Consider the following 19,208-nt stretch of genomic DNA (forward strand, 5'->3'; position numbering starts at 1 on the left):
TGTATTAGGATCTTGATTTGGCATCTCTTCTTGGTTGGGAGTCAGTGGAGGTTTTTAAGGTGGGGGTGAGGTGGATTCATCTGGGGAGGTCGAGAATGAGTTCTGTATCATCTTGAGTATCTTCAGGAGCTGGGTGGTGATTCTGGCATAGAGTGCCTTGCCGTAGTCCAGCCAGCTGGTGACCAGGGCATAGGTGATCTTTTTCTTGGTGTTGCCAGGGAGCCATCTGAAGATCCTTCGGAGCATGCAAAGGAGACTGCATTGATCTGGCATTTCATGTCGGGTTTGCTGTCCAGGATGATACCAAGGTTGTGAGCGTGGTCTGTAGGCATGGTTGTGATTCCAAGTTCGGAGGGGCACCAAGCATCATTCCATGGGGTGGCTTTGTTCCCAAAAATCAGCACTTCCATCTTGTCCGTGTTGAACTTCAAGCAGTTGGTGTTCATCCAGTCAGCGACGCTCGAAGAACTATATTTCAAACATCCATGGATTATGAACACCTGAGGACCCGGTACCTTCTCCATTGGTACCACTCCTACATGCTGTCATGATGTAGCTGATAGCATACGCCATACTGCTGAATGCTTTCACAGAGGCCATACCTTTGCATATTGAAAAGCACTTTGGAGACAGAGTGGGTACCAGGAGAGTCACACACTTAAGGTGCAGAAATGTTCCATCCAACATCCTTTTAGCTCGATATGTACCATTCTTGTAACTCAGCCATATGGGGCTTTCTGTTAGATGGGCTGAGGTGGAATGATCAATGGTGTTGAAGCAGCCAACAGATCCACTTGAATTATGGTTTTTGTGTTTATTTTCTCAAATGAACGTAACGCATGATCCCTCTCCTTAGTAATGTCTTTTTCTATCCCTGTGGAGAAGATCCTGATTGCATGTTGACGAAATAGCCAAGCTGTTTAAGAGAAATTTATAGTTTTGGGGATGATGTCTGAAACCTTCTTGAAGCGGGGTTCCATGGAGATATGTTTCTGCCGACCTCCTGAACTAGCAAATGCATTTCAAAGATGCATACTTGCTGCTGATGCTGGAACTGGTGGAGTTGAGTTGGATACAGAAGGTGTGGTACGACAGTGTAAAGACCATCGCTGCTGACCCTTGAAGCTCAAGAGAACTTGTGCAGGAGCCAGCAGCCTGCAGTACTCAGTTATTCCAAGGGTGGATGGTGCCTATCGGCATCTCAATCAAGTCGGTTAGGTTTAGGAGAGATTAGTGGGTAGTAAGATAAATAGTTCCACTTGAGGATGTGGGTAAGAATGAGGAAGCAGTGATGTAGAGTAAGCAGCTTTAAAATTATTTACATTTTCAGTGCTTAATTTGAATCTGGGTTTCCAGTGCTCGGAACCGGCACTTACTAATCAACACTGGCACATATGACAGTCTACCACATGGTGGCACTGTTTGTCTAATTTAGGGATAAGCAATGCAACAGTTGTTTATTGAATTAATATGTATTGAAAATGACTAATACCGAACGCCCAAGCCATTCATACAGCTTTGGGGGCCTGGAATAGACTCAATTGTCACACTTGTAGGAGTGTGATGGTTAGTAGTTACATTGGTACTGACACTGGTGGCGCTGGTAGGGGCCATGTGTGGTGCAAGCTACAGTGGCCTCCTCACCAAGGCCCTGGCACTTATTTTTGTGGCAATTAGGCACTCTTTGTAATTGCATCTGCCACCAGATGGGTAAGGTCATTAGCATTGCAGTTGTTGCGCAAGTTGTGGTTTGCATTGGTGTTGTGTGAGTAATATATTGTAGCTTTAACATAACCTGCATGTTCTAGTGGTTTGTCGGTTTTATTTGTAACCATAACGGCACTTTAACTGTTATATATATATATATATATATATATATATATATATATATATATATATATATATATATATATATATATATATATATATATATATATATAAAACCAAATCCTGGAAAGAAAGCACAGTCCTTCTCAGCGAACTGCACACTGCCACACACCAGGAACGGCCCACCACGAAAGTTAGAGGTTTTTCAGTGCAGTTTATTCAGCCATTCCACAACATGACGCGTTTCAGCCGGGTTTCCCCGGCCTTGATCACATGACGTGTTTAGGAAAATAACACCCATATATACCATGAAGCAATTTAAACCCTCCCATCCTTTACATGGACAGAGAAAGCAGACTATGTCATTTATAAAGTGCATTGTGCAAACAATCAAAGATAATATTAAAACAACGCAATCCTTTAAAGAACAATAGTTCACCAAATCATATCGAACATCGTTTTAGGCAGAATTAATATATTTGCACAAGGTAATTGGAAAAGAATTTGGAAATATTTCATGATTTATGTTACAGAATGAAAATCCAGGGCCAGTGCCCAAATCCTAATCCATCAAATAGGACTGCCACTATTGCACAGAATGACAAAAATTAATCGATCATGGTAAAATACCAATTGTGCAGAGAGTGAAAATGTGACTATTACTAGCCATACATTATTGTGAGTTAAAATCAGATGATACCAGGGATGCAATCATCAAGCGGGTCATATAAAAGCATAGGAAAGTATATCAATTCATAAAGTTTAAATCAAAATCCAGAGTTATCAAGTACTGCACTAGAGAAGGATCATTCAAAACACATTGTCAAATATATATATAGTATAAAGGAACTTTAAAATATGGTTTTCTCAGTGGGATTAATATTGAGCACAACAATATAATTAATATATACAGAGATCAGTAAGAAACTGATAATACTCTGACAGACTGTCCATTTAGACAAGCTAAAATATCCAGAATTATTTTTAACACAAATAATTCATGTTAAAATTCATTGCAATCAATAAAACCAATATCCATGATATAAAACCAAAGTTCATATATATACACATACACATTAGATTTGTGTTAGAAGACCACGATCAAGTAAGGATAGACATGTCCTGAATATATGATCTGATAGATGAGGATAAGGCAGTGATGTTGGGCCCAACATCAGTATTATATACAAAATTGTATTTAAGATTACAGAAACACACTACTACTAGTAAAGTCCTAGAAATAAATACTGGTGTAATTATAAAAAGTGGACCAAATCTTCCCCTGTGTTGAGACCGTTAGGTATCTTGGTATTCAGTCTCACTATATATTGACTCTCTAGCTGGCGAAGTTTCTTTTCCCTATCACCACCCCTTATGGATTTTGGCACAGAGTCAATTACATAGTATTTCAGGTCCTCTAATTTATTTTGATGCACAAGTTTAAAATGGCGGGCAACCGGATAAGATGGATCAGAATTCACGATTGCCCGCAAGTGCTGGAGGAACCTATTGAATATATATATATATATATATATATATATATATATATATATATATATATATATATATATATATATATATATATATATATATATATATATATATATATATATAAATGTGGGATTCATGGATCCCCCATGAATCCAGAAAAACAACAAGAAAATTTGATTGTGCCAGGGAGCCTTCTCACCTGTTGCCCCTTTTGGAACTGTGGTTTCAAAGTTGGACTCTGGATCTAAGTGATCTGATTGCCTGCCACATGAAAATAAGGGCCATATGTATCAAGCGTTTTGCGATTCGTTAAGGCCGAAATTCTGCAGCGAATCGCAAACGGCCTTTTTACCGATTTTGAAATGTATTAAAATTTAGCAAAATAAGGAATCGCAAAAAATTGCGATTCCTTATTTTGCTTAAGCATTTAAGGAATCCCAATTTTGCAATTCCTTAAATGCTATGTATGAAGCTTTTCAGAATTGCGAATTCAGGTTTAGAAATCGCATATTACCACCAACTTGTAGTTGGTGGTAATTTGCGATTTCTTGTAAATATGCACAATTGTGCATTTGTGAGGGTGGCATATGACGCACATACATGCCCATTGGGCATGTATGTGCGCCATATGCACACACATGTAATTTTCAGGGGTGCAGCAGGGTGTCCTTGAGACACCGCTGCACCCTTGAAATAATTCTCAAATTGCGATTAGCAAATTGCGAATTCGCAAATTGAGAATTATTCCACCATCATTTCTATGCGCCTCCTGGCCCATAGAAATGAATGGGAAATTATTCCTTATTTGCGAATTCGCAAATTGCGATTTCGCAAATAAGGAATAATTGGAAATCGCAAAAAAATAGCGATTTTCTACATACATACCATTTTGCGATTTCTAAATAGCGATTCCTTAAAAATCGCTATTTAGAAATCGCAATTGGTGATGATGATACATATGGCCCTAAATACTCTTCCAGGGGCAGTCAGGATGGGGGTCGCAGTTCTCGTGTTCAGGACACAAAGGTTATAAGGCCATAAACGGGTGGAGGGTTGGTATACAATGACCCCCTTGAACATAGAGCTAATTTGACAAAAGAATCTATAACGAGTTGTGGGTTCTGGGGTAACAGCTGAAGGCTGCGTGCAGCTGGCGCTCGCGGCCCATGGAAGGTAGGTCTTAGGACACCTTTCAAAGTGGTGCATGATGAAAAATCAAACAAATACACTGAAACAAGTAAAAGTTACTGTGAATTAAGGGTTAGCTTTGTTCATAACACATGTATGTTTACAAAGCGTCTGAAATTCAGTTAAAAACCACAATTAAAGTGCGATTAGTTACGAATTAAAAACAAAAAAACAATTACATTTACAAATGATGGTTAGTACTATTAAAAATAACTTGCACAACAGCAATGTAAGCCATAGCTCGCACAACAAATGCAATCCTTATGACCTCACATTATTTATACCAATAAATCACAATACCTGGAAACAAAATGCAACTTAATAACAACACATAGTCAAACCAAAATACACTGCACTTATAGTTGTCTTTTTCAAAGTGGTATTAGTAATGTGATATGTAATCTCATCTGCATGATTATTTAATACGTTTTCAATTGCCTGTCCTACATTAAGAGTGAGGTAATGAGCCTTAGAATGAGTGTGCAAGTTATGGTTTGCATGGCTGCTGTTTAGTAATCGAGTAGTCCTAACCATAACGTGTGAATTTCAATGTTTTTAGGTTTTAATTTATAACCATACCTGCAATTTAACTATGTTTTTAAGTGAAAATAATCAACATATATCTGAGTAGTTATACGCTTTCATATCTATATCCACTGAAGTGAAGCAGTAGAGTGTAACTTTATTTCCTCTCAACGACACACTCAATATAAGGGACAAGTGTGAATGAAATTCTGACACTTGCTCAAAGACTATTAAGTGCTACAAACAACAACTGGACTTTAACTAATTTCTGATGGGTTTTGCTGCTCAGAACTGTATCTGTGAAGCAGTTGCCGGAGGTGCTTTAAGCTTCCATGGATGTTTTGTATTTAGTGAAATTTATGGCCCCTCACATGTGGTTCATCCTGCCCAAGGCATGGTTGGAAGGATACTGTGTATGTATTTAACAAAGGGGAGAGTTAGGGAAATTTCACAGACTATGTGAGGTGGGAACTCCTGGTCCCCTGGAATAATGATAACAACAATGGAGGAGTACCCCCTGTAGGAGAGGAAGGTAGCAATTAGCCACTTCCTAGTGAATGTCAAGGTTAGCACTGTGTGCCCCAACCCGTTACCGGACAATGCTTGTCCTTTGAGAAGACCCCTCACTCACCAACCAAGTTGGTGACATGCTTCATCATCGGGGTCCCACCCCATAGGCCGAATGCCCATAGGGTGTGCTGCGACACCTGACTACAGTGGAGCGGGTTATTGTTTCTTTTTTATATGTGCTTAAAATTACAGTGAAAAGGTGTATTAAAAAGGGCCAGTACTACTCACTTCAAGACTTTATTCTTGAGTGTCTGAACCCCAATAAAAACAAGTGTGGCACCTGTGCCTAATTAGGAAGGCTTTGGTGTCTCAAGAAGTGTACTGTATTTAAAATAGCGAAGTGTGCTATGTGCAAAATTACAGAGTAAGGTGATAAAAAGGTCTACATGTTTCAACCATCACAAAAAATTCTATGGTTTTCGTCAGGACCGTGAGGATTGCACGGGTTGGTACGCACACGCTAAGGTGCGCCCAGCCCACGTGCAATTTAAAGACCACGAAATTGTGATCTAACGTAAAAGGGTGTGTTTTAATCCTCGTTCAGGAAAAAAACCTGTAAGAAAGAAAAGGGGAAACGGGGTTGGGATTGCGTACTAGGAAAGACACAACAAGGGTATACATATAACATATATAGTGCTTAGTGAGGCCACCCCCATCAGGTGACTCCCTATATTATTAAGTCATATAGGTTGTGCAGGTTCCAAGTGGACTCCAGTGTCAATTACTGGATCGCGCTTAAGTAAGTACCGTTGTAAGAGGCATGTTCTGTGAGGTACTCGACTTATTAAAGCTAGTGGTCGGAATTAGAAGTGATCGTTTTTGTGCTCTGGAACGAAACCCTCGTGAGTTTAGCAGAAGTGAAAGTTATCGGCCGATAAACATGTGACTTTGAACCGCCCAATTGGCGTTCGGTTTGCAAGCTAGTATTTGCGTTTTAGTCTCATTGCAGTGTTTTTAGAGAAAGGAAAACTGATCATGCGAAGCCTACATTTGAAGCGGTAATTGTCGCTTCATGGGCTTTAGATCTACCAAGACGGCAAGTATCCGTCACCTATGGAGTTAAAAATAAACACGGGTACATAAGGATCAAACAAAATGCTCGCGTTGTACTCCAACTCGTGAAACTCGGATAAGGTGCAGGCGCGCCACGTTGTACCCGTTTTCGGTGAGTATGTACTTACTTGCGGTATGCGATCATCTGGCTCTCGAAGCAGTAACCAAGTAGGTTTACCGCCAGATGATCGCATACCGCAAGTAAGTACATACTCACCGAAAACGGGTACAACGTGGCGCGCCTGCACCTTATCCGAGTTTCACGAGTTGGAGTACAACGCGAGCATTTTGTTTGATCCTTATGTACCCGTGTTTATTTTTAACTCCATAGGTGACGGATACTTGCCGTCTTGGTAGATCTAAAGCCCATGAAGCGACAATTACCGCTTCAAATGTAAGCTTCGCATGATCAGTTTTCCTTTCTCCAAAAACACTGCAATGAGACTAAAACGCAAATACTAGCTTGCAAACCGAACGCCAATTGGGCGGTTCAAAGTCACATGTTTATCGGCCGATAACTTTCACTTCTGATAAACTCACGAGGGTTTCGTTCCAGAGCACAAAAACGATCACTTCTAATTCCGACCACTAGCTTTAATAAGTCGAGTACCTCACAGAACATGCCTCTTACAACGGTACTTACTTAAGCGCGATCCAGTAATTGACACTGGAGTCCACTTGGAACCTGCACAACCTATATGACTTAATAATATAGGGAGTCACCTGATGGGGGTGGCCTCACTAAGCACTATATATGTTATATGTATACCCTTGTTGTGTCTTTCCTAGTACGCAATCCCAACCCCGTTTCCCCTTTTCTTTCTTACAGGTTTTTTTCCTGAACGAGGATTAAAACACACCCTTTTACGTTAGATCACAATTTCGTGGTCTTTAAATTGCACGTGGGCTGGGCGCACCTTAGCGTGTGCGTACCAACCCGTGCAATCCTCACGGTCCTGACGAAAACCATAGAATTTTTTGTGATGGTTGAAACATGTAGACCTTTTTATCACCTTACTCTGTAATTTTGCACATAGCACACTTCGCTATTTTAAATACAGTACACTTCTTGAGACACCAAAGCCTTCCTAATTAGGCACAGGTGCCACACTTGTTTTTATTGGGGTTCAGACGCTCAAGATTAAAGTCTTGAAGTGAGTAGTACTGGCCCTTTTTAATACACCTTTTCACTGTAATTTTAAGCACATATAAAAAAGAAACAATAACCCGCTCCACTGTAGTCAGGTGTCGCAGCACACCCTATGGGCATTCGGCCTATGGGGTGGGACCCCGATGATGAAGCATGTCACCAACTAGGTTGGTGAGTGAGGGGTCTTCTCAAAGGACAAGCATTGTCCGGTAACGGGTTGGGGCACACAGTGCTAACCTTGACATTCACTAGGAAGTGGCTAATTGCTACCTTCCTCTCCTAGAGGGGGTACTCCTCCATTGTTGTTATCATTATGGAAGGATACTGTGCCAGAATGCACTAACCTCGTAGTCCCCATCCAATGGAACTGGGGTGTGCTTCCACACTTCTCCAAACTCACTGCCACTCATACTCTGACAAAATGTATGTTAGATATAGATAGCCCTGTTGAAAGATGCATTGGATAAGAGAGAAACAGAGACACTGGATGCAGTGCAAAAGTATTGATATCTAAAACTAAAAATCCTTAAATTAATTTAGCATTGTGGTTTTGTCACCTAATTCCCCATTTTCATTGTGTTATTGCTTTTATTATTCTTTTTTCCCCCAACTCTACATGGACTTGTTAAACACTGTCTCTTCATAGAGTGGAAAGACAATTAAAGACTAAGTAGCATATGCCAAGAGTTATTATGCGTGTCTTATTACAAACAAATATCTTCAGTGTTGGCTTCACATGGGTATCTCTATATAGAATGTTCAGAGTATTGCGTCTCTGTGCAGGAGCGGCATGGAGAGTTAATTACGGCTGCATATTGCGACACACTGCTCTAGGTGGCTGGATCCCATTCTGGCAAGTGATTTTGGTAAATTCTTGAGAATTATAGAGAGGTGCCATTTGGTGACATCTAAGTTCTACAAAGCAGCAAGCACATTAAAAATGTAAATAGATTGTGCCACTTGTGTTGTTAACAGCAGATGGCGCATATGAGACATCTCCCTCCCTGAAGCACCCTAACTTACTACCAGAAGTGTATGCTGGAAAGATATTTCTTTCTGCCCATTCACATAGACCTGCTTGTTCTGGACAACACCTCCCTCTGGGTGATCCTACAAACAAAGCATCCAGTAGCTGCTCACACTGGACAAACAATAAACGCATACATGCTACCAAGGTACAGGTTTTATAGCAATAAGATACAATTTACAAATCAGTGCGCCCTGGGAGTTGTAATTTAGTTTGATACAATTGAAGCTGATAGGTTTCATTTTCGATGCCCCGCCCATTGACATTTACATGTGCAAGTTAGCATCATGTGTCTAACTGATGAAGTATACACTTATGCTCTTACTTTATTTTTACTGCTTATGTGATTATTCATTTATACGTGTGGTGATATTTGGTTTCCTTAGCTTAGCTTGTGTGCCTCCATTTTGTGTATTCCTCTGTGTCTGCGAGTCACACTCGCTCATTCACCCCTCCCGTAGGAATAAGAAAATCACTAATGCAGCAGTTTTCGTTTCTCAGCTAACTGTGGCTGAAACTAACAAGTTCCTTATCAGTAGTGTTCTCATGAACCAGAGACGCTGAGGCTCGGCTCCGCGGCCTTGGGCAGAGATAGCTAATGTAGCCCTTGCAGGTGCAGATGCCTCTTGTATGATGCCATTGTTCCTCTCTCTGGGGTTCAGTAATTTTCCAGAAGGGGCGTGTTTTTATTCCACTGTCCCATGTTATAATGTATTGCTGTGATGATATGAGTTAGTCCTCTCGGCGCACTCTTAGGGGTGAGGTCGGACAGGGCCCTCTCATATGGGAATTTGTGGCCTAATAAAATTACCTTGTTTATTCTTCTCCACTGTCCGGCTGACTTCTTACTGAGTAACTATAGGTGAGTGTGGTAAGTCACTCGGGTGGATTTGAGCCACGCTTATCAGATGGCGCCCGAACAGGGACCCCGCGATAAGGATCTTTCTCACCCATAGGTGGGTAGCAGAAGACCGGGGACCCGCTGGTCGGCACGGTGGGTCTGGGTACCCACTTTGATGCCGAGCTTGGTTCTCGCAGCGCTGCCCCACCTTGCTGATCGGGAGAGGTCCCGGTTTGGATCTTACGCCGGGGTCCGGAAGGCAGAACCTGGAGCTGACCGTGTTGGTCCTGGCAGCCGGAAGTGGAGAACGGTAGAGGTCGGTACCGCATACGGAAGGTGAGTGGTCCGCCTGTTGTTTGAAGGAGCTGGAGTGCTCCGAGAGACTGGGTGTCTCTAATGGTTTGAGGAGCCGGTGCGCTCCTGGGGCTAGTGTGCTCCGGGCAACTCAGAGTGCGAGTGGTGCTCTGACAGACTTAACGGAGGTTGGGAGGACATTTGTTTGTGGTCATCCGACCGGGTGGTACTGTGGTGGAGGCGTGGCTCATTGCATGTAGGCTCCGGAACTCACCCCGAACACCTAAGGTGGTGGTTCAGTGGGAGTGAGCCCTGAGTCCCCTGTGATAAAGTGCGCAGCGATCTGTAGTGCCATCCGGGTGGCGGATGTGTTCTCCATCCTCAGAACAGTTAGTGTACTGTTCGGTCTGCGGTAGGGTCCAGGTTCCCCAGGACTTGGTCGACGGGCCTTGTCCCATTTTGGTAACACGTGTTTGGCAGGATTTTGATGTATGGGATGTATGTGTGTTTTTGAATTCAATGTATACCATATGTGTGTGAATGTGATAAGGAGCTAGTGAGTAGAGGTAACGGAATTTGTGAGAGGGTGTGATTGCATTGTGGTAAAGATGCCGTGCTTCAGTAAGTTGCGGTGTTTCGGATGCTGTTGTTGTGTATCGGATTCTAGATTGGCCGAAAGCCAACCCGCCCCTCCGGAGGGCTCTCCTAATTTTGACATGTATGTGAAACACGGATTGCCTCCGATTTTGTTTGGTACTTTATGGCATAGATATACTAAAGACAATGTGGATTTGCAGTGGCCCCTGACAGGTTCTTTCGAGGTGGCTAAATTAGATTATTTGCAAGACAAATTGTTTGCTAGGCGTAGTCGTCAGAGCATGTTCGATTCATTAAGGATGTGGCAGAAGGAAGTTAGGGAACGTCAATTGAGAGAGGAGAAGGCGGCACAGAAGAATGAGAATGAGCAATGTATCGAGTGCGCAGATAGGCTTTGCAGGTTGAGGGAAAATAAAAGTTATGTAGTGCGAGAGGATGAGCAGGATGAGATGGAGGACGTTTTGAATGCCCGACCCCCTCCCCCTTATGCCCCGCAACCGCTGTATCCCGCATTGCCAGTTCCGGTCTCCTCCGGTGGGGTCTCGGACCCACAAGCGAGTGCCCCACACCCGTCTGGCGCAACGTCTTCTGCCTCCCCATCATTGCCGGCGCCCCTTGTTTCTTTGCTTACGGCAAGCTCATCCGCTCCCTCCCAGTTTCTCCCAGCACTCCCTGCCGTCTCTGCTAGCGCTACCCCTAGTCAGGAGTTGTTGACACCGAGTAGAGGTATGGGGAGTGGGTTGCTTTCCCAAGTGCGAAAATTGCTTACGCGTTCTACAGTTGGCTTAGACAAAAAAACGGTGGTGGCCAATCAAGCTTGTCAGTGGGCCAGGAATAACATTTATTCGTTTGAAGACATTTGGTCCACAATGAAAGATTTTGAGCCTCTGATGCAGCAGCATGCTTTGTGGCACATGTCGAATACGTTGATAGCGCTATGGGAGCAGGGGTATGGAGGAGTGGCTCCCACGACTCTACGGGACATAAAAAATGGAGCTTATAGGGCTAACACTGGGGTACGGGAGGTGATGCGAAATTTACAATCCATATTACAATATAGAAATGAATTACCCGAGGCAGGCACACCCCATTTTCCTGGGATACATCCTATGCGTGAGGTGCACCCTATTTTTCACCCTGAGGCCCCTGAAGTGGTGGATCCGGTCACGCATGCTGTCACTAGAGCGCGTATAGATGCCCATTTTCAGGAACAGTGGGTATATACACCGTGGAAAAGGAGTGAGGTGTTAGCTTTGAAGGCTCAGCTACCAGATTCTAGAAAAAATCTGACTGCCTATTATAAGGAATTGACAGAAGCCGCATCCTCGACTGTTATGACTTTAGCTGATATTGAATTATTTTTTGGACTATTGGTCCCGGTGGACATGTGGAGGCAGGTGAAGGGTACTGATCATGCTGAGGAGCTAGGTGGTACATGGACGGAATTGCAGGATTGGGACAAGGAACGCAAGCCAGGGGAGAAGCCGAAAGCGGAGATTTTGGCATTGCCGGGGCGGATTATTAAGTATATGCACTCTCTCATTCCCCCGAAGAATGTGGACTGGGATAAGCTGACAGCCTGTAGACAAAAGAAGGATGAAGCTGTCTCTGACTTCTTTACCAGGTTTGAGGAGACGTTTATGGACTTCAGTGGGCAGGATATATCACAGGACGGAGGGTTACGACTTTTCGTTAACAGGTTCGTAATGAACTTGTTAACGGAAATATCGGCAAGGTTGCAGGCATCGGAGAGTACGTGGACGACGTCCACGCCCTCTGGCATTCTTAGCCTGGCTCAATATTATGAATGAACACAGAGAAAATGAGAGTAAGGACAAACAGGAAAAGAAGGCCAAGGATTTGAAGATGAGGGTTTTGTTACAACAGGTATCCAGAGGTCAAGGAAGAGGTGCTTCGCCTGCGGCAGCAGGACGAGGGGGAGGTGGTTATGGCAGGGGCGACAACTGGGAGCGATTGGGACCGAATCAATGTGCGAAATGTAAACAGGAGGGGCATTGGTGGAGAGATTGTCCTGAGTTCCAGTCGAATGCTGGCCATGGCAGGGGACGGGGTCGAGGTGATCCCCGAAGACATGATGGGCAGTCTGATGGTGTGGGAAGACAAGGAGGAAATTGTTTCGATGGCAATAAGGATAGACAACATTTTCAGAGGGGAGGGGGACAGTACTACAACGATGATTATGCAATGGATGATTTGACAGGATTCTCTCATAACTAGGACAGCGTAGGATAGAGCGAGGGACCAGTTTCTGTGGAAATTGATCAACGAGGACCCTATGTGACTGCAGATTTGTCAGGGTCCCAACAGAAATTTTTAGTAGATACGGGTGCTATGAAAAGTTCAGTGGCTCGTTCTCAGGTCCCAGGGGCGGCTCTGTCTGGCAAGAATAATATCTCCGTGGGGTTCTCAGGTACAATTGGATGATTTGGAACTCCCCGCAGGTAATGTTATGTTACAGTATGTGGATGATATTCTTATAGCATCGGACACCGAGGACGGTTGTCGGGATGCTACGGTTAAATTGTTGCATCATTTGGCACACAAGGGCCACAAAGTGTCCCTTCCTAAATTCCAATATTGTCGAACGGAGGTAACATACTTAGGTCATCTCCTTTCGAAGGAGGGGAGGAGGTTGACACCGGAGCGCATAAAAGCGATAACTAACATGGCTGTACCTAACACGCAGCGAGAGGTGCGCGCGTTTCTGGGCATAACCTCGTATTGTCGCCAGTGGATACCCAACTATGCCTTACTAACAAAACCCCTACTGTATCTGACTACTAAAGAGGTGCGCGAACCCCTACCCTGGAGCCCCGCATGTCAGGAAGCTTTCGAGTCACTAAAAACTGCTTTATGTTCTGCACCTGTTTTGGGAACACCTGATTACCAGAAGCCTTTTGTGCTTTATGTACACGAGGCGGAAGGTTGCGCGTTGTCTGTCTTAACACAATGTTTTGGGGGGAAACAGAGACCTTGCGCCTACTTCTCAGCGATGCTCGACAATGTGGCAAGAGCGCTGCCGAGCTGTCTGCGGGCCACAGCGGCTGCTGCGGTCTCTATTAGACAATCGGCAGGGCTCGTCCTGGGTTCAGACCTCACAGTGATGGTACCACATGCTGTGGACATTCTATTGAACAGAACGCAGACGCAGCACTTAACTAGTCAGACCCTCCAGGATTTCGCGATTTTGCGATTTGCCGCGAAATCGGCACTTTTGTAAAAATGCCGCGATTTTTACAAAATTGCCCGCGAAATCGGCACTTTTGTAGAAATCGCGGCATTTATACAAAAGCAAATGCATGCCGCTAAGTCCTGGGGGTTTGTTGGTTACAGAGGCAGTAAGGTACTACTAAATACCTTCAGGTACGATGTTCCTAGTCGATACACAACCTTCCATGAGATTCCTCTTCAGCCTCCCTTCTCCACCTAGAGTCAGCACTGTTATTAATAAGATAACAAGGGTTGCAGTCCTCTGATATGCTGTGCGTGTCACTGTCGATACTCTCTGCATGCCTCTGCTTACATTAGAGACGGAGTTTCAAAGCCGCCCGCAGGGGCTGTGACTGTGACAGACACCACATGGGGCGCCATTGTTGCAAGTGAACACCCAAGTAAAGACACTTTCAGATCACGGTTTTTATTTATTTTCCAAACGTCATTCTTCCCTCTCACGCTGTTGTAAATGTGGTAAAACACACGTAATTGTTTGGAAAGAGAAGAGGCAGGTTGTAGAATGCGAGAGGTTGCACAAGCGTGGGCTTCGTGAGCGGTGTCTGCTGTGCTAAGCAAAGAGTAAGCCCACAAAGGCTTGTGTGCTCACAGGATGAGTCAATGCCCTCCAGTAGCCCCCACCCCCACCCCCTCCAGAAATGGGCCTCTTCTCTTCCCGGGGACAAAGTGTGCGAAGGAAACCCCCAGCCCAGTTTTATCTCCCAGGGTGAAAGGTGGGATGAGCGGTTGTAATGTCAGGACTCAGCAAAACCATCTCAGGCTTACAGTCTAGTTAGTCCCTTGTCGGAAGAGTAAACTCCACAGGTTATTTCATACAGCAATTGTTTGAAATCAAGGATGCCCAACACGAGCCCAGGAGGGCAGGATCCATATCAGATTATTGGCAAGATCGTCACACAAGATGGATTCACATACTTCAAATCAAAACGGAATTTATTTACCAGGTTAGTCGATAGCCTGCCACAGATTTTTTTTTTTTTTTTTTTTGGAATGCAGATTTATATACATGCCTTTTAAGGCCTTGAGCACAAACAGCTTTTCCATAGAGCAGTCACAGGTCTCCCATGCAGGGGAGGTGCATACAAATTAATGCACACATTACACACATTACAAAAAATTCCCTGTCAACGATGATTTTTCACACCTAAATGACAGCAGAATAAGTATTTCAAATACTTTCCCTTTTTTCCTTCACCTCCGTGGCACTAGGCCAAGACGTGGCAAAGTAATAGCGTTGAGGCATTGATTTTACTGAAATGGAAAACTAAAGGATCGTGGGCAAAAATTGTGCCCGAGGTTTGCACTGAATGTAGATTCTACGAGTTTTGACTTCTACAGACAGCACAACGATTTCTACATCTTAAAAGGGCATTCAAGACATCAAACCGGTCGTTTAGCTATACAGTGCTCTTGGCCAGCATTTAAATAATTTTAACTATGTAAAAGGTGCTATAAATGCTTGACTGAAAATACATAGACGTGCTTTTAGAATTCATGTCTCCTCTTGTTTACGTACTGCTCTGTTCAACTAAGTTGAAACTGGTTACTGGTACTAAAACTACACTGTGGCTGTCAACAGGTCATCCACTGCATTCAGCTAAACACACATGACCATTTTGTCATCTGCTCGGAGTCTTCACTTAGGACCTCTGGCAGTGACCTCTTGGTTCTTCTCTCTCTTGCCATACATATCGCGCTGACACCGCGCTATAAAGCGCCGCCTTGCCCCACGCAATGCGGGACGCCTGTAACGCTGTTTTGCTGCCCTGGGCTGCTGACGGGCAGTCTTTTGATTTTCGAGGGAAACAAAGTGTCTACATTGTAAATTAACCAAATATACATAGCTTCATGTTGTTAAATAACAAAAAAAACGAAGATATCTGAGTTTGTTTTAGGAAAAATGGCCAAATAAAATGCCGTAAAATTGCCGCTAAATTTCCATTTTTGTGCCGCTAAATTTCCATTTTTGTGCCGCTAAATTTGCCAATCCATGCCGCTATATCCTGGGGGGTCTGACTAGTGCTCGTCTTACTGGTTATGAAATGACACTTTTCGCACCCCATGTCACGATAAGGAGGTGTGCTACTCTGAACCCAGCCACGTTGCTACCCATCCCAACAGATAAAAAAGACGATGAAATACACAATTGTTTGTTTCGGACAGAGGAGGAGACGAAAGGGAGGATTGACTTGACTGATACACCCTTAGATGATCCTGACGGGGAGCTGTATGTTGATGGGTCTTGTTTTAAACTTGCAGACGGTACATCGACGGCAGCATATGCAGTTACAACATTACAGACGGTAGTGGAGACCTCTAGGATCCCTTATCATTCGGCTCAGGCTGCAGAAATAATAGCCTTGTTGTGAGCATGCGAATTGAGTGAAGGACTAGATGTGAATATCTATACTGACAGCCAATACGCCTTTGGCGTGGCTCATAGTTACGGGCGACTGTGGGCAGAACGGGGCTTTTTGACATCACACGGACAAAGAATTCAGCACGGCCCACTGATATTACGACTACTTACAGCATTGACGCTACCCAGACGACTGGCCGTGATAAAGTGTAGTGCACATAAGGCAGTGGTGGACGATGTGGGACGGGGTAACGCTTTTGCAGACCAAACAGCAAAAGAGACTGCGAGGACGAAACTCCCACAAATGTTTGTGGCAGGGCCAGCTAGATGGGTACCAGACGTTAACATGTTTGCAGATACTGTACAGAGTGTAAAGAATATACAAGAAAAGGCGACTGAGGATGAATTGAGGACATGGAAAGATGGTGGGGGGCGATTGGATTCTGATGAATGTTGGACAGATGTGACCCATAAAAGACGATGGTTACTCCCAAACGCATATGTCCTTCCAGTGGTGACAATGGCTCATGGGCCGGCACATATTAGTGCCAAGGGTATATGCAAATTACTGGACCCAGTGTGGAGCAATAAAAATATCCCTAAAGTGGCGACTCATCTGGTCCAACAATGTATGGTATGTTTGAGGCACAATCCAGGAAAGGGAACACCCGTCCCAGTGGGAAATTTTGCACCCCCTTCTTTCCCTTTCGAGGTGATCCAGATGGATTATATTGAAATGGAAAGGGTTAATAATCTCAAATACGTCCTGGTGGTTGTATGCTCTTTTAGCAGATGGGTGGAGGCATTTCCGACAAAAGATTGCACAGTCATTTCCACAGCCAAGATGTTGATTAAAGAGTACTTTTCTTGCTTTGGATTGCCTAGGGTGATTTGAAGTGATAATGGCACATCCTTCAATGCTGAATTGATGAAACAGATATGTAAGGGCCTACAGACTTCCCAAAAGTTCCACGCGGCCCAACACCCTCAGGCCGCGGGACTTGTAGAGAGATTTAATGGAACATTGAAACTAAAAATGGCCAAAATACAGGAGAGTACAGGACTTCGTTGGCCAGATGCCCTTCCTTTAGCCTTGCTTTCTACCAGAGTGACAGTTGATTCCAAAACGGGTGTCTCCCCTCACGAGGTAATATTTGGCCGTCCTGCCAATGTGTGGGGAGTACCAAGACCTAAATGTTTTTCTGAAATTGAGTATCCTTTGTTGATAGACTACTTGTATGCTTTGACTAAAGATCTTCGTTCTATTCATCAGCAGGTAGCAGACAACCTGAAGCCGTTGCCGGAGGGGCCCAGACATTCCATCCTACCCGGGGACTGGGTAGTGATCAGACAATATCAGCGGAAATCCTGTTTGGAGCCCAGATGGTCGGAGCCGAGGCAAGTACTACTGACGACGCGTACTGCACTTCGAGTTGAGGGCAGGAAGGCGTGGACCCATGCGTCGCATGTGAAGAAGGTCCCGCTACCGTTACCCTATGACAAATGGGTGAGAGAGGGCGTTGCTGACCAGGAATGCGAAGAAATACCGAGTTACATTCCTTTCTCTGATGCCTCACTGAGGGGAGGGGAGCCAGGTGCAGTGAAACGAAAAAGAGAAAAAATTGCGAGCTCCAATACTCCCATTGAGAATAGTGATCAGGCATCGACGGACGCAACACTTACCAAAGATAACCCCATTTTGTTCACAGATCCTGAAGTGCGAGGGAGCACTCGCTATAATTTGCGGCCCAGAAAGGGAAAAGGCATAAGGGACTAAACACTGGAAGAAGGGCTTAGATAGAGCACTGGAACAGGTGGCGGAGTGAACATTATCTCACAGAAGAAGACTAGTGATAGGGATGGACTTGTAAGAGCCCTGGTGTTTGGCCGAAGATTCTGTTTTACGAGACATTAGAGTGGTGCCTGGGCCCAGATTAGTGCTCCTGAGTAGGTGTGGGCGGAAAATCCGTTCCGCTCGCGGATTTTGCGGATTTTCGGGAAATTCGCAATCCGCGAGATTCGCGAATCTCCCGCAAAATCCGCAAATCCGTGAGCAGCGGATTTTGCTCGCACTGCTCGCACTGTTCGCGTGAGTTCGCGCCCCGCGAATAAGTGCAAAATTGCAGAAATACGATTTTAGCAAAACTGAAAGTAACTACTTACCAGGTTCAAAAGTTCAGGCTCATCATTAGTAGCCATTTCCTGTAGTGCTTCCTGAGGGGCCCCTCCAGAGTTCAGTTGCCAGTTGAAACTATTATGTGACCCTGCTCTGAACCTCAGAATAGTTACACATATGCCACAAAGGTCCTGAATTACAGCTAAGGGAGACAAGCAGGAGCCAGGCTGGAAGTTAAAATCCATTAATCAGCCCCTAATTCATTATTGTCAGTTGGGGCAGGGCAGGTGTTGTAACTAATTTTGCAACAATGAAAGCACTTAGCAAGTGCAAAAGATCACTAATCAGGGCGCACTAAGGAAACAGGTGCCAGCTAAAAAAATATTCTGTGACACATTAATCAGCCCCAAATTAATTCAGGTCACTTGAGGCAGGGAAGGTGTGCTTTGCTTTGCCGAAAATAATGTACACTGGACAACCAGAGGGTGTGGTGATGAAACAGAGGGTGGCATGGGTGGGCCAGAGGGTGGCATGAGTAGTCAGAGAGTGGCAGTGGTGACAGAGAGTGGCAGTGATGAAGAAGAGTGTCCCAAACAGGCTGGACACGTAGAAACAACAAGTTCGCGAAACTTGCGACCCGACAGGTAAGTTCGCAAATTGCGAAATTGTAAAAACCCTCGCGAACTGGCAGAAACACGGGCGAACACAAAAAAAAAAAAAATCCGCAAATTCGCGGGAATTCGCGGATTTTGCGGATTGCGAATCCGCAAATCCGCAAAATTTGCGAACGCGAGATCCGCAAAATTCGCCCATGCTTACTCCTGAGTTGCGGCAGCTGTGCAACTCCAACGAGGGATAAGGGAATGAACAATAGAAGTCTACAAGTGAGGCTTTAACGGACACAGGGACGAAGATCCC

The sequence above is a fragment of the Lissotriton vulgaris genome, chromosome 9, assembly GCF_964263255.1.
Source record: "Lissotriton vulgaris chromosome 9, aLisVul1.2, whole genome shotgun sequence".
NCBI classification, from domain to species: Eukaryota; Metazoa; Chordata; class Amphibia; order Caudata; family Salamandridae; genus Lissotriton; species Lissotriton vulgaris.